The sequence below is a fragment of the Puma concolor genome, chromosome B4 (assembly GCF_028749965.1).
Source record: "Puma concolor isolate L17-30 chromosome B4, mPumCon1.1.hap2, whole genome shotgun sequence".
NCBI classification, from domain to species: domain Eukaryota; kingdom Metazoa; phylum Chordata; class Mammalia; order Carnivora; family Felidae; genus Puma; species Puma concolor.
Window position 1 is genome coordinate 75,131,673 of NC_141673.1, and position 15,761 is coordinate 75,147,433.

Consider the following 15,761-nt stretch of genomic DNA (forward strand, 5'->3'; position numbering starts at 1 on the left):
TTTTAACAAGGGTGTCAGGATCATTCAGGGGGGGAAGAATATCCTTTTTAAGAAATGGTGCTGGGACAACTGGATACTCTACATACCAAAGAATGGAGTATGACCTTTACTTTATACCATATATAATCATTAGCTTAAAAAAAGAATTCAAGACCTTTAAGAGCTAAAACTATAAACTTTTAGAAGAAAACATAGAGGAAAATCTTCCTGTAGAATTGGATTTGGCAGTGATTTCTTTGCTGCACAGGCAGCAAAAGAAAAAGATAAACTGGGGTTTGTCAAAATTTAAAATTGTTATGTGTCAAAGGACACTATCCAAAAAATGTAATGGCAACTTACAGGATGGGAGAAAATACTTGCAAATCATAATATCTTTTAAGGATCTGATATCCAGAATGCATACAGAATGCTTACAGCTAGAAAATAAAAAGACAAAAAAAACAAAGTGGGCAGAGGATTTACATAGATATTTTTCTGGGTGCCTGGGTAGCTTTCCGTTGGTTGGGCATCCAACTCTTGGTTTCAGCTCAGGTCATGATCTCGCAGTTCGTGGGTTCAAGCCCTGTGCCGGGTTCTGCACTGACAGCGTGGAGCCTGCTTATGATTCTCTCAGTCTCTCTCTCTCTCTCTCTCTCTCTCTCTCTCTCTCTCTCTCTCTCTCTCTCTCTCTGCTCCTACCCCTCTTGCTTTCTCTCTCTCTCAAAATAAATAAACTTTAAAATAAATAAATATACAAATAGGCATGTTTTCAAATAAAACATAGAGATGGCCAGTAAACACGTGAAAAGATGGTCAGTATATTAATCATTAGGGAAATGCAAGTCAGAACTACTGTGAGATAACCATTTCACACCACCAAGTTTGGCTAGAATTAAAAAAAAAAAAAAAACAGACAAAAAACATGGATAGTGTTGATGAGGACGTGGAGAGAGATTGGAACCCTCATACACTGCCGGAGACCATGTAAAATGGTTCACTTGCTATGGAAACCAATATGGTAGCTCCTCAGAAAGTGAAGTACCAAGTTACCATAGGCATACCAGAGATACTCTAATATATATCCAAGGGAATTAAAAACCTATGCTCACATAAAAACTTGTATATAGGTGTTCATAGCATTATTATTCATAGTACAAAAAAAATGGAAATAACCCAAACATGTATCAGGTGATGAATGGATAAATTAAATATAGCTTATTGATACAACAGACTATTTTTCAATTCTAAAAAGGACTGAAATACTGCTGTGTGGTACAACATGTATGAACCATGAAAAGATTATTTTAGGTCAAAAGAAACCAGGCACTAAAAGGCCACAGATTGTATGATGCCATTTAAATTGTCCACAATAGGCTAATCAGTAGTTCTTTGGTTGGCTGGGGCTTGAATGAGGAGTGATAACTAATGGGTATGGAATTTCTATTTGGGGTAATGAAAATGTTCTGTAGTTAGTGGTGATTTTGCACAGCCTTGTGAATATACTAAAACCAATGAAGTGTGGACTTTCAGGTGATGAATTTTATGCATGGTATGGTAGGTGTCTGTAATTTTTATGCTTGTCCACTGGGGTGGTAGCACATTAGGGTCTAAGAGAAAGTAGTCAGATGCAAAATTTTCTTTAACCTTATTGTTTTACTGGAGATAGATTTCTCAGCTTTTAAGACCTTTTCATTCTCTGGTGTCAGACCTATAAGATATTGGGTAAGATGAAGGTTTGTTCCTGGTAGTGAGAACCCTAACGTTTCACTAGTGATTCAGAAATATTAATATGTGCGCTACTTATAAAGTAGTCATCATGTTGATTTGTCTTTGATTTTACATGAACTGTAGGCATCACTTTTTTATCTGTGGCTATGAGATATTTTTACTTTATTCAGTTTACTCAAAATAAATTTTATCAAAGAGATGAGATTCTAATATGAATGAACAGGTTGAGCTTAACCATTTAATGCCAGAATTAACTATTTTTTTTTAATAATCTGTGAGTTGTATTGGAAAATGTTTCCCCTCTTGTGTGGGACAAATACACTTTTTGTTCTAATATTCTTAAGTACCCAGATAAGAATAAATTACAAGTATTAAGTAGACTTATAAATAATCTGAGAAATATCTTTCAGATGCTTCATTACTTGTTAATTTAGCCCAGCAGCAATACAGACATTTCCCTATAAGATGTTTACTTAGTAGAGTTTTGGAGTTTTTATCAAGTATTTAATTCGGTTATCTTAGAGAGTCCTTCTTCCCAAAGTAGTCATTTGCATCAAATTTTTTATTATTATAATCTCTGAAGAAAAAAATGGCTGGATCTAGTATAGTTTTGTCATACTAATTTTATATAGGAAGGTGATAATTCAGGAATATCTTTTGTAAACTGGGATGAGTCTAATACTTGATTTTTAAATTATTTAAATGGAGTCTTTTAATGGAATTCTTAGATGGATTTTCTCTCAAGTTGGTGTTTTGGTGTGTTAGTTTACTCGGTTGTAGAATCCTCCCCTTTTACAAAAGGGATAAACCGCTTTTAGGCAAATTTCTGGGAGCTAGAGATGTCCACAGAAGTTAGCAATTTGCACTTCGCACTTCACTAGCATGCCAGACACATTAGTTCTTTGGTGACTTTTGCTTATCTCTAGTCAGATGTGCATGTTAATCCATTATTTGACACATATTTATGAGGGGTTTACGACTGGCATGTTAAGGTCCTAAATGCCATGTAGTATATATGAAGTTTTTAAAAAAGTTTCCAGTCTCTAGGAGCTTTTATAATCTAGACAGATAAAATCAAACACCTGAAGAAGGAAACAGGAAATTGTGTTATATGATGTTTGAGTATAGATATGTTCTAGATACGTATGCTTGTGTCTCAGTAGACTGCATTTTCTCTTGAACTTATATGTTTTTGTTTAAATACAAGCCTGTGTAACCATAAGCAAGTTACTTAATTTTTGTCCTGAGTCTTAAGTCTCTTAAGTCATAAAGTCAGGTACTGAAGTTGGAGTTGGCCCCACATATTATAAGGCGTGAATGGGACAGTGTGTACAATATCTGGTGCTGTGGGGCTATAGACAATAAGAGCTCATCAAAAGTGAATTCCTTATCCTTTCTTTGGCACATTAGTGAAGTAAGCCCTATTAAACATACCCACAGTTAAGTGATATTTTCATTTTTAAGTTTTCATTGTACAATTATATATATGTATATATGAATAAAATGTCTGAGTGGCTTACTGTTACAGGTTTAGGAAAAAGAGTTTTTATATAATATAGTGGGATCAGCTTTGCAAAAAAAGACAGACTTGAGTGGGCTCAAGGCCAGGCTGTGATGCTGTGTGCCTGTGGGTAAGTCACTTAACATTATCTGAACTCATTATTATCCCTAAGATGGAGATAATGGTATCCCAGAAGGCAGTTGTAAGATATAAAGGCTCCTGGCAATTGCTGAATTAATATCTTCATCTGTAATAACCTCCTGGTCCATTTTTTAAGACATATACTTTGCAGTTGTACATATTTACAGGGTTTCTCGCCTAGGTATTGGCTCTAATTCCAGTATTTTTGTCTGGAAAGCTGCCTGCTTTAATTTCTGTCAGAATCGATAGTGGCTTTAAGGACCTAGGTAGCAGTTATTAAGAGAAATTTGGGGAAATACAGCTACCATTGTAGCTATTTCAGGAAGACCCTCACTGCTTTTCTTAATTTCATAAGGGTTAAACATAAAACATGAAAACATTTCCGTTGAACATCATTTTTCCATATAATACTCTCTTTTGTTACATACTCTGAATGTGTAAGCAAGTCTCCAGACACCAGGTAGGCTGAGAGGGAGGAGAGACCAACTGTCTCATTTGATGTACTTATTGGGAAGTACCAGAGGGTTCTGGAATTGCCTCACTCTTTGTTTACAGTGGCCACTTTCAAAGAATATGCTGCATGCAGTGCAAAATGGTCTGTGAATTAGGGCTGAGGAGAAGATGCCCACATTTCTGCTACAATTCCTTTACGAATAGTTTGGGGAAGACCGTTTAAAAGAGAAGTGAAAAGAAGCAAAAGAAATCATGGACTATAATAAAACAAACAAAAGCTCCTTAACCTTTCCTGTATATTGAAAATATAAACCATTTGTCTTGTTTTGCTATAAATTGGGCAAAGGACAACCTTATACTTTATTGGCAGCATAAAAAAGAGTTTAATCCTCCCCTAGATTTGTGAAATTATGACATACTCATTGTAAGAATAGAAAGGCAATGCTTTTCATCATATAGTCTTTTATCCTGTAGTTTTCTTTATACTTGTGGCACAGGCAGGAGGTTAAGAACAAGAACTCCGGAAACGGACTGCCTTGGTTTTAGTCACAACTGTGCAACTTTACATTTTAGTTGACCTCCTTGTGCTTCAGTCTCCTCTCCTGTAACATGAAGATATTTATCATATGTGTCTCCAAGAAGTATTTTGAAGATTGATTTAATGTGTAAAGCTAGGAGAAAGTGCCTGGCACATTATAAGCTCTTATGAAAGTATTAGTTGTTATCATGGTTAGCATACAAATGAAGGAACAAAGGGTGTGCTAAAAGTAATTAACTTGAACACTTACTGTGTTTCTAAAAGTAGGTTTCATATAAGGAATGAGAAGTCAGATTCTAATCCACTGTGTGCCAATTTATTCTGCATTTCCTAAGAAGCATCTTCTTTTCCTTCATATTATTTGAGGTGATAACTGATTTCATTCACTCAATAAGTTATTTCTTTCTTTTTTTTTTAATTTTTTTTTTCAACGTTTATTTATTTTTGGGACAGAGAGAGACAGAGCATGAACGGGGGAGGGGCAGAGAGAGAGGGAGACACAGAATCGGAAACAGGCTCCAGGCTCTGAGCCATCAGCCCAGAGCCTGACGCGGGGCTCGAACTCACGGACCGCGAGATCGTGACCTGGCTGAAGTCGGACGCTTAACCGACTGCGCCACCCAGGCGCCCCTCAATAAGTTATATCTTGATTGCCTGCGGCATTCTAAGCATGGGGGAGAGGGTGGTAAACAGGATTCTCTGCTCCAAAAGCATTAATCCATCCCTTTTCCACTCTGTGGTAAAGTGTAGCCCCCACTTAGCCTTTGTAGAACAGTTCATTTTACCCACTTTTGTTTCCCCATTATTTAGTAAAATCACTTGATGATTTGGGATACCCTCTTTGCAAACAGTTTCTTAGAAGCTATCCTTTGTGTATATCTTTTGATTGTGTAAATTAAAAAAATTTTTTTTTACTGTACCTACCATTCCATGTTATGTTAGTATCTCCTTATGTTGAAGGATCATAGATATCCCTTTAGAGGGGATTTTTCTTACCAACACCTTTGAACTTAGAAACTGGAAAGCACAGGATTAGAAACGACACCTTCTGTCAAACGTTTCCCAGAAAATGCTTCTAATAACATTGTCATTCAGCCCCAGTCTCAGAGGTGCACTGACTTTGACTACTGAAAAGTGACTTCCTGTAGCACTCTGTATTCTGGGATAGTAAAATTGGATTCCAAACACTTGTTGGGAAGCTTGTGATTTGTTGCTTTGAACACTACTGAACTAAAGTACTAACCAAGTACCTGTGTTCAGGAGCAACCTTATCTGTCATGTCACATTACCTTGCCTGTTTACGTTTGGAAGAATGTTATGAAAGACAGAGGGAAAGAAATTAAAGGTAGACTCAAGTATGTCTAGTACCTTTAGCAGGTAAGACCAAACTGATGATATTAGAGCCAGGTGTGCTCACACACCTGCAATAGAAAAATATAGACATTACTTCTGTAAGGAACACATGTTCTGACGTCTTATACTAAGTGGTTATATCTCCCTTGATTACAGTGTAAACACAATGCTAATTTCCACACCTGGAGTCAAAAAACTTGCCAAATGGCAAGGATGATTTAAAGAATCCATTGCCAAAGATAATTTTTGAGGAAAGAGTATCTGTCTGTTCCCAAATGGCAAAAGAACATCATCAATATCTTCTTTAGCATTCAAGACAGGAGACAGATGCTACTAATAAAATATAACAAGCTCCTCATGGTTTTGTTTTTAATAAAACACAAATGATTTCATGGTCCTATAATTTGAACTGTCAGTCTAATGTAGTAAGTTTGTATTGAAAATTTGATTTTTTAAAAACTGGAGTGAGAAGTTAATTCACTGTTATATGCAACATTTTTTTCTGTGCATAGGGAATATTAGTGAAAAAAATGTGATAAAGAACAATTAGACACCTGAAATATTAAAACCTTCTGACTCACTGAGATGCAATAGATATTAAAGTGCCTCTGAAATTAGTAGAAGAGCACCTGGAATCTTGGGTTATTATTACTCCTTCCCTGCCCGTGACCCGGTACCGTTGGCAGAGTGGCTTCATGGATGTGTGCCTTCTGCAGTAGCTCAGGTCACTCTGCTTGGTTTAGTGCTCTGCTGTCACTGTCTTAAAATTCTTAGTGATTTTTTAATGAGGATCCCACATTTTCATTACGCCCTTGGCCCTGTGTATCATGGAGCCAGTTCTATCCATTGACAGGTTACTTCTCTGAATTTCAGACAAGGCAAAAAAGATCTTGATAGATCCAAAACTGTGGAATTCTGTGAGTCCTAACAAAGTTCATGAGGTGTTGAAAGGTCCTGCTCCACCTTAATGCAGTGCTTCTCAACCAGGAGCAATTTTGCCCCCTAGTGGGCATTCCACAAGGTCTGAAGACTGTTCCTTGTCCCAGCTCAGGAGAAGGTGTTACAGGCATCTAGAGGGTAGTAGGATGTTTGACCCTACAATGCAGAGGATAGCCCCCACAACAAAGAATTTGGGGACCCTAAATTTCAACACTGCTGTTGTTGAGAAATCCTGCACAACCCATTATTTGTGTCTCCAACACTTGGCACTAGCCCCGGGAAATTACTCAGTGCTTATTGAACCAGTGGGTGCAGCCTGGATCTCAGGTTGTTGTATTCCTTATTGTATGCAGACTGAAGAACAAATCTGGTGATTACTCAATGTAATGTAACATTTGCGTGAGGTGCGATGCAGAGATGCTTTCCTTAATGCTCTTGCACTTCTCACATTTACCCAATTAACTGGCAGGCCCCTTACTCTCTTAAAACCTTCTCTAAAGCATACCACACTCACAGTTGATGGATGGCTTTCCATCATGCCCTTGTACATCTGACACCTGTTGTGCTGTCTGTCGGTGTACCAAGTCATTTGGGTTTGTTCCGAAATCTGTTTATGCCATTGTGTTGGTTGCTATAATTATGCATTGTAATCAACTCTTACGGAAATGCAGGACAAGAAAAACACTAAAAAGTAGAGAGATTTCAGTGAAAGTCTAAGTTGAATGCTTTGGAAAGATTCAATAAAGGTGTCACTAAAGAAAACTAATCTTGAATTAACTGTAGGCAAGAAGATTCTAAAGGATTTGGGAGGGAACCATTAAAATTAGATTCTGTGTTGACTTTGCATAACTCTCCTAGGTTTTCTGTTATTTATGGAGATTATAGACAATTACATCTGTGATTTTTGCAAGAAAGACAATACTTTAGCTAGCTGATCCATGCTCAGAGAAAGGGCCTTGTCCTACATTATAGGATTGCAGAATGAATATTTATATATTTTAGGATGATACAAATTGTTAGGTTTAGGAATGTAAGTTTAGAGGACTTCCTTAATAGTGCATCAGACAGCAGGGCTTCTACTGTATTTTCTGGTGAGAAACAAAAAAGAAGAACATAATTAGATATTCTGCTTTTGTCACTTCTGGAGCCAAACAGCTCTCAGCTCAGGGAAGTCTGTGAATAATTTTCCTTGCTTAACACCACCTTATATCTTAAGAAGATACTCCTTTAGTTCTTGATTCCACAAACACCAACATAAGGTCTGTCTCTTGCCAGATTCAGTACTGAAGTGTTGAAGAGTAATTTGCTTCCTTTTTAGTTCACATATTTTCTCCCTTGCATTTTCCATGTGGCTATATACGTTAGAGGTAATGTGTCACAGTCTTTCAGAATTAAATAAGTAAAAATAGAGTATATCAGAAGTGTAGTTGAATCACTTATTTTCAGAATTCTGTTAGAGCCGAAGTAAGAGACTTTTGTCAGTCTGGATGATTGCAGGATGACTTTTCATTATCTTTGCCCTGAGTCAGACATGAGAGCTGACTGGTGGGGCTTTGAATCCTGAGCTTAGGAAGAAAAAAAAAAAAAAAAAAAAGAGTGACTATCTCTTGAATATAAATTAACCCTTGCTATTTTTTTGTTAATTTTCATAAATACTTTATATGTTTTATTTCCATTTTCCGTCACAGTGTTGCAGATAGTACCCCAACAATTTATAGCCGTAAACATCTTACTTGGCTAGTAAAAGAAAGGATTAAATGTTTATGATGGAAGACATCATGCTCTCTTCTTTCTTTTTAAAGTGTCTCAACAAGTAATACAGAAGTACTGCCTCCCCTGAAAAGATTACAGCATTACAGATGAAGCTAAATTCCTCTTTGTCCATCTCATGTGACTAGTAATGTATCCTTCCAGACGCACATACAGAGCTCAATAGAATTTTTATTGTTGTGGTATCACACTGCATGTCTTGTTTAGTTACTTGTTTGCTTTCTTTAGTCAAGTTGAGTCCATTTGAATCAGATCTATAAATCGACTTCATCTTTTCAGTTGCTATATGATATTCCAGGTATGAATAGTGTATAATATAGGTACATTATAATGACTCTTGCACGTATGCTTCTCCTCCTTTTATTTAGGTCCTAGAAGTAGAATTGGAGACCATTTGTATACAAGCATTGCATTGATGTCTTGGTTCATTTGTTTCCATGGTGGGTTCTTTCTACACTACGTGGTGTGGGGGACAGAAGTCACAGAATCAACGCTTTTTCGATATTGAAGGTGTCTTAGATGTCACCATATGATGTGAAGGATTGATTTGTTTCTCTGTACTCTTAATATTTAATATTTTTCCCTGGAGCTTCCTCTGTAACCTCTCCTGCTTTTGCTACCTTAGGAAAATCCTTTTGGCTCCTCTGTTGCTTCTACTTGGGTAACAAAGTTTCAAACTAAACGTGTTATCTCCTAAGGAATCATTTTAGCAGGTATGTTAGTATATTCAGTCTAAAATTAAAAAAAAAAAAACCACTTCATTAACTACTTTCTTGAAATGTTTTGAGTGACTGATTCTTTTAGAATTATATCTATGTTGGATATAATTTTAGAATTATATCTATATTAATGCTTTAGATCTTTGAATATTGTTTAATTACCTGACAAGTGGAAAGGGCTTAGATTTAAAATCTAGGTTTTCCTGTAAATCCCACTGTGTGTCATAAATGTAGAATTGGTAAGGCACACTTGTATGTAGAAAACTTTAGGAGTGATCATCTCTTTCCTATCTTCCTTATCTGGATGGTATTTCTTTGCTTGAATAATTATACCCTGCTCATTTAATGGCTTCTGTGTGTGGGGTGTGTTTTTTCCTCTAATATTTATTAGCAAGAGTAAGAAATCAATATTATTCTCATTTTATAGTTGTAAAAATTGATAGAGAAGGTAAGTAACTTTCCCAGTGATTACCCTGTTAAGAAGTAAGAGAGCTAAGAATTCAAAACAAAGCTTAACCTCTTTAGAACCATATATACTCTTCAACATGCTATGTTAACATAATCTCTTTCCCACCATCATTTAAAAATCATGTGAGTCTCCTTTCTTGAGGTATGCTTAATTTTAATAATTCTTAAAAAAATTTTTCATTTGCTTTCAGGCATAATTGTAGATAAAATAGTTTTGTGGCAGACAATCACAGTTAATTTTGTATGCTTTTTTTAAGTAATCAAAAGAGCTTACCAAGCTTCAGAACACTTATACTTTTATTTTCATTTATTCACAAACTGTCTCTTGACTTTTTGTTTTCCAAATTTTTCACATTTTTAAAGTAATACATCCTTATCATAGAAAGTTTGAAGAGTAACCTAAATTATTAAGAAAGTGAAAACTACCAGTGATTCTATCAGCTCTATTTCTAATAGCAAATGAGCAAATGACTGCTCTCCTCCCAAGACCCCAGCATCTGCTTATGAACCTGCACAGTGGCCACTTGTCAGCTGCATCATGGGGATGGGAGTGGTGTGGTAGTTTCAAGAAATTCATATGCTCAGTCAGGTTTAGCAAAAATAAAGTAAATGAAGAGTTGGACACACATGTCCATTTACTCATTAGAAGATTTGGCTCATCTTCCTTATGAATTAATGACGCACTGCTGCAGGCTTGAAAATTCAGAAGTACATGCACGTCTGATCACGTTACAGATGCTCAGTTGGGGATTTCTTTTCATTATCAGTGATTTAATTTAATGAAGAAATTAAGAATACGATCTCGATGTCTAAGAGAGTAAGAATTTGTTATCCACGTTTGAGACCACAATATGGGAATGAGTTTTATAACTCTTGCCAAGTACTTTTCTTAAGAGATACCTGAGTGAACTGGTGATTGCTCCACTTACAGAGTAAGGGGTGGGGTGGGGGGGCTGTGAATGTGATGTCTATACCTGCTTGCTTCCTACACATTAGCTATGGAGAACTTCCCCTGCATTCTCAGTATTGCTATCTTGATACATTATTTTTTTTCTTAGCTTTTAATTACTTTTTTTCTTAGCTTAGAATATCAGAAAGACATTTTACCAAACTCCTAGAATTTACTCATTGTTCTGTTACTATATTTTCATTTTAATGCGATTTTCTTCTTACTAATAAGTCTACACTTATTGAGCATAAGCTATGTGCCAATTACTATGCTAAGTGCTTTACATGCTTTATTTAGATTTTCCATCTTTTTGATACAGGTTCATAATATTGACTGTTTTACAAATGAGAAATGGAGGCTTAGGAATGAAAAAAGAAATTAGCCAAAATGTTAGAGCTGATAGATGACAGAACCAAAAACTCTCACCCACGTGTACCTGAGTTGCAAAGTCTATTTTCTTACAGCTCTGTTATAACTTATATATTTCAAAATTTCTTTATGGAAAAAATAATTTTTCATTTAATTTCTCTCTTTAGACTTGTCTAAAATCTTTTAGTTTTATCATAATCCTGGGTTACTAATTTCAACTTTAAATTTCCCCTAAGTGTTAGTTGACTCTGTGGTTATTTGAGTTATTAATATATGTTTATTAGGCAGGAAGTCGAATATTTTTAGGCTTAAAACATTTATATACTGTTTTTCCTTCTGAAATTTTTACCGCTGTTTGAGTGACGTTATAAAATTATTTAAAAACCTGTTTCTCCACCCTGACTTAACATTGTGGAATACAAAGAATCTAAACTAATATTTTAAATAAGCAAAATCTATTAAATCAGACTTTGTGAGCTGGGTGGGACCCGACCTCAGAAGCTTCTAGTGCTGCTAATGTGCATCCAGCGTACAGAAACAGAGACTTAAAATGCAGCTTTTGGTGGTAACATGTCACTGAGTGTCCTTTAGAGCAGTGGATCTCAATTAGTATGCATCAGAATCCCGTGCATGGAGAGCTCCTTAAAGCACAGATTGCTGGGCCCAGTGCCCTGAGATCTGAGGTGGACCCAGGAATTTGCATTTCGAACAGGTTTTCAGGTGATGCTGACACTGCTTTTTCTGGCTGTCTTTTGAGAACCACTTCAGATCTACATGTTACTCTTTGAGGATCACTGATTTAGGGTCTCCCTTTCTGAGTTTTTTGTTTTTTGTTTTTGTTTTTTGTTTTTGTTTGTTTTTTTTTTTTTTTTTTTTTAGAAGTGATCACCATACCTACCCACCCTTCCAGCTGTTTATCCACATAGACTTTTGAAACTGTCTTCAGGATTACTAGGAGGCCTCAAATGCTCATTACCAATGTTGAAGTTCAGTCATATCTCCAGAAGAATTTGCTTTTGTCCACATGGAAGAACCTCAGATGAATTTGACTCTGCCCTTTCATCTGTTCTTTCAACTATAAAGCAGAGTACTTCGATTTAGAGATCTCTTCATACCAGAGCTATAGGGCTTTTTTTAAAGTCCTTTGGTGATTTTTTTTAAGTGTATTTATTTCTTTTGAGAGAGAGGGAGGGAGGGAAGAGCAGAGAGAGAGGGAGAGAGAGAATCCCAAACAGGCTTTGTGCTGTCAGCACAGAGCCTCCCATGGAGTTTGATCCCATGAGCTGTGAGATCATGACCTGAGCCAAAATCAGGAGTTGACCCTTAACCAACTGAGCCACCCAGGCGCCCTGATTTTTTAAAATCTCAAAAGGCAAACATTTTGCCTAATTTCAAATTCCAATTTGTTTCTGGCAAAAGAGTGTCTTTGTCAACTATGTTAAGTGATTTCAGATAAATTAGGGTTAACCAAAATTTACCAAAGGATCACTGAACTTGGAAAGTTGGAATTAAATTTTTTTTTCCCATTATGGTAAAAAAGACAACATAAAATTTACATTTTAAATGTTACAATTCAGTACTATCAACTACATTCATAATATTATGCTATCATCACCACCTCTAGCTCCAGAACTCTTCATTTTGCATAACTGGAACTCTCTATCCATTAAATAGTAACTTCCCATTCGTTCTTCCCCCCAGCCCCTGGCAACCACCATTCACTTTCTGTCTTTATGAATTTGACTATTGTAGATATTGCATATAAGTGGAATCATACAATATTTGTCTTTTGTGACTAGCTCATTTTACTTAGTATAGTGTTGTTGAGGTTCATACATGTTGTAGCATATGTTAGAATTTAATTGCTAAAAAAGGGCTGAATAATACTGTTTTGTGTGTGTGTGTGTGTGTGTGTGTGTGTGTGTGTGTATTATATATAATTATTACATTTGCTTAATCATTCATCTTTCCATCAACACTTGGGTTACTTCCACCTTTTGGCTATTGTGAATAATGCTGCTGTGAAAACAGGTGTGCAGATACCTATATTTGAGTTCCTACTTTCATTTCTTTTGGGCATATACGCAGAAGTGACATTCCTGGGTCATGTGGTAATTCTTTTTAATTTTTGATGAACTATAAATGGAAGAGAAAAGAACAGATAAAACCTTGTTATTCAACTTTTAAGTTGTCGGTATCTCTGTATAAACTACAGATTGCTTGTATAAGCATGATAGATTTGGGCAGAGACAATTTCCATTTTAAAATTGAAATTAACAATTCATGTTCAATCTGTTGTTTAATAAAATTATGTACAAGATTTTCTTTGAGAGGAGATAATTTAGATGCATACTTTATCAACTACACATATTTCTAGGGCCGTTGACATAAGTCCTATAAAATAACATCAAAAATCTCAAATTCATTCCTTTATGGGTGGTCCAAGATACCAGTTAGAACTGTCTTCTTTATGTTGACTTTAACTGGGAAAGGATAGGTGGAAGGTAGAAGAATTAAGAGTAACAAATTCCTTTTGGCAAGAAGTTCTTCGGTTATAAGAAAAATTATGTCATCCCTTAGTTACAATACCTGCAGTTCATTAATTGTTTCCTGTAGTACAGTGATACTGTTTTCTACACAACCACATGAAAAGGTTTAACATAAAGGCAAGCACATGAACTCTGAACTCATGCAGACAGGTTTCTCTTTCTGATTCTGCTACTTAATAGAAAAATATTTAATCTTGCTGTAGGTTATAAATCAATTTACTCAACCCATTTTTTTTCTTTTTCTTATTAAAAATTTTATCTTTAAGAACTATGAGAGCAGCAGATGCCCAAAGTTTTGTTTGTTTTATTTTTTAAATAAGTAGTTCAAAAGACTTATTATACAAAAAGATCAGTGTCCAAGCTATCTTATCTCCCATTATCTTGTTGCACAGAGCAAACCCTTTTACGCTCTTAGGAGATACTCACCTTCAAATATAAAATAATATGTTTATATGGTTATTTCTTACTGATTTTAGGCAATATCTATTATGACTATGGAAAATGAGGATTGGCTGATAAATATGGATTTATCTTATGCTTTACTATAACTTTCACATACCTACTTCCACCATCACAATATAGATCTATTACTTATGAATTTATAATCACTATTTACATTATTGTAATTTGGTAACTTTGATTTACTACAGAAATACAAGTAGTATACTGTGATGACGTTTCTTATAAAGTCTCTCTTCTAGGAGTTATCAGTTGTCTTAAAAATTAAACTATTTTTAGAATAGTTTTAAATTTATACAAAAATTGCAAAGATAGTACAAAGAATTCTGTATCCCACACCCCATTTTCCGTATCCTTTGTTGGTATGGTACTTTTGCTCAGTTGATGAACTGATATAATTATTTTTAATTACACCTCATACTTTATCCATATTTCATTAGTTTTACCTAATGGCCTTTTTTCTCTTCCAGTGATCCATCTAAGATCTCACATTACATTTAGTCATCATTACCTAGGCTCCTCTAGACCATGACCATTTCTCAGACCTTCGTTGATTTTGATGACCCTTGTAGGTGTTAAGAAGACTGGTCAGATATTTTTCAGAAGCGTCCTCAGTTGGGATTTACCTTATTTTTTTTCTCATGAACTGGAGTTACGAGTTTTGGGGAGGAAGACCACAAAGATAGACTGCCATTGTCATTACATCACATCAAGGGTACATATTATCAACATGACTTACCACTGCTCATGTTGACTTTGACCCTATTAGGATGCTCCATGGTAAAGTCACTCTTTGTCACTTCTCTTCTGTACTGTACTTTTTGGAAATGAGTCACACACAGCCCTTAGTTAAGATGCGGAAATTACACTCCCCCTCTTTGAGGACAATGATCTACATACATTATTTGTAATTCTTCTGCATGAGAGATTTGTCTGTTCTCTTCCATTTATGTATTATGTCACATGTGACTCATGGATATTTACTTTATAACTCAAGCTATACTCCAGTATATTTTGTTGCATAAATTGTTCAGGCTTGGACACTGGAAGCTCTTTTAGTTGGCCCTTATATCCCTTTGACATACTTCCATCATTGTGGGTTTTTTTGTGTGTCTTTTTTAAAGCGTTTCCTTACTTTCTGGCACTGCAGAATGCTCTAGAGTTATGTCTTATATCTTCTGCCCCAGTTCTAGAATTAGCAATTTCTTCAAGTTCCTTTTATTGGAGAAAAGTAGAAACCAAGATCTAGCACTCCATGTGTTCATTGCTGTTTGGGTGTTAACTGCTTCTAGGCCCTTTGAACTGAGCAAGGAAATGTCTGTGTTTACAATTCCATGTAGATACAAATGTCTATAAGTAATTCTATATGTAACCATCTGTGTCTTTATTAAGCCAAACATGAGTTTATTCTGCTATCTCTAAGTAGGACTGCTAATGTATATGCAGTAAGGATAGGAGAGAAGAGACAGGACAGCTGAGAAAGAGAAGAGAGGAAGAGAATGGATAGTACAAACTACTGGATATAAGGATGTAACCCTAATTTCTGTCAATGTTTCTCTGTCTCTCCAAAAGGCAATTTTGAAAATTTATTCATTTAAGAAGATTAAAAAAATATATATATATGTAATTTAATCAAAAGATGATAAAATAAAGAATACCAATATTTGTGATTAATTGTTCTGAAGATGGTGTATCATAACATTACCCAAAGGATTTTTACTTTTTACATACTTTTTCTTTTTTTATGTTTTAAATGGGACTGTATATTGAAATGCAGGGAGAGACATACGGGCTGTAAAGTGAGAAGTAGAAAAGATGACAGAAAGAGAGGCGAATTGATTGATGG

At 35.5% G+C, this 15,761-nt stretch overlaps 1 protein-coding gene across 1 annotated transcript in view; it reads left to right on the forward strand.

The window, feature by feature from the left end:
* Positions 1–15,761, forward strand: part of SLC2A13 (solute carrier family 2 member 13) — a 387,878-nt gene that overhangs the window by 97,875 nt on the left and 274,242 nt on the right. The gene's annotated exons all lie outside the window — the stretch shown is intronic.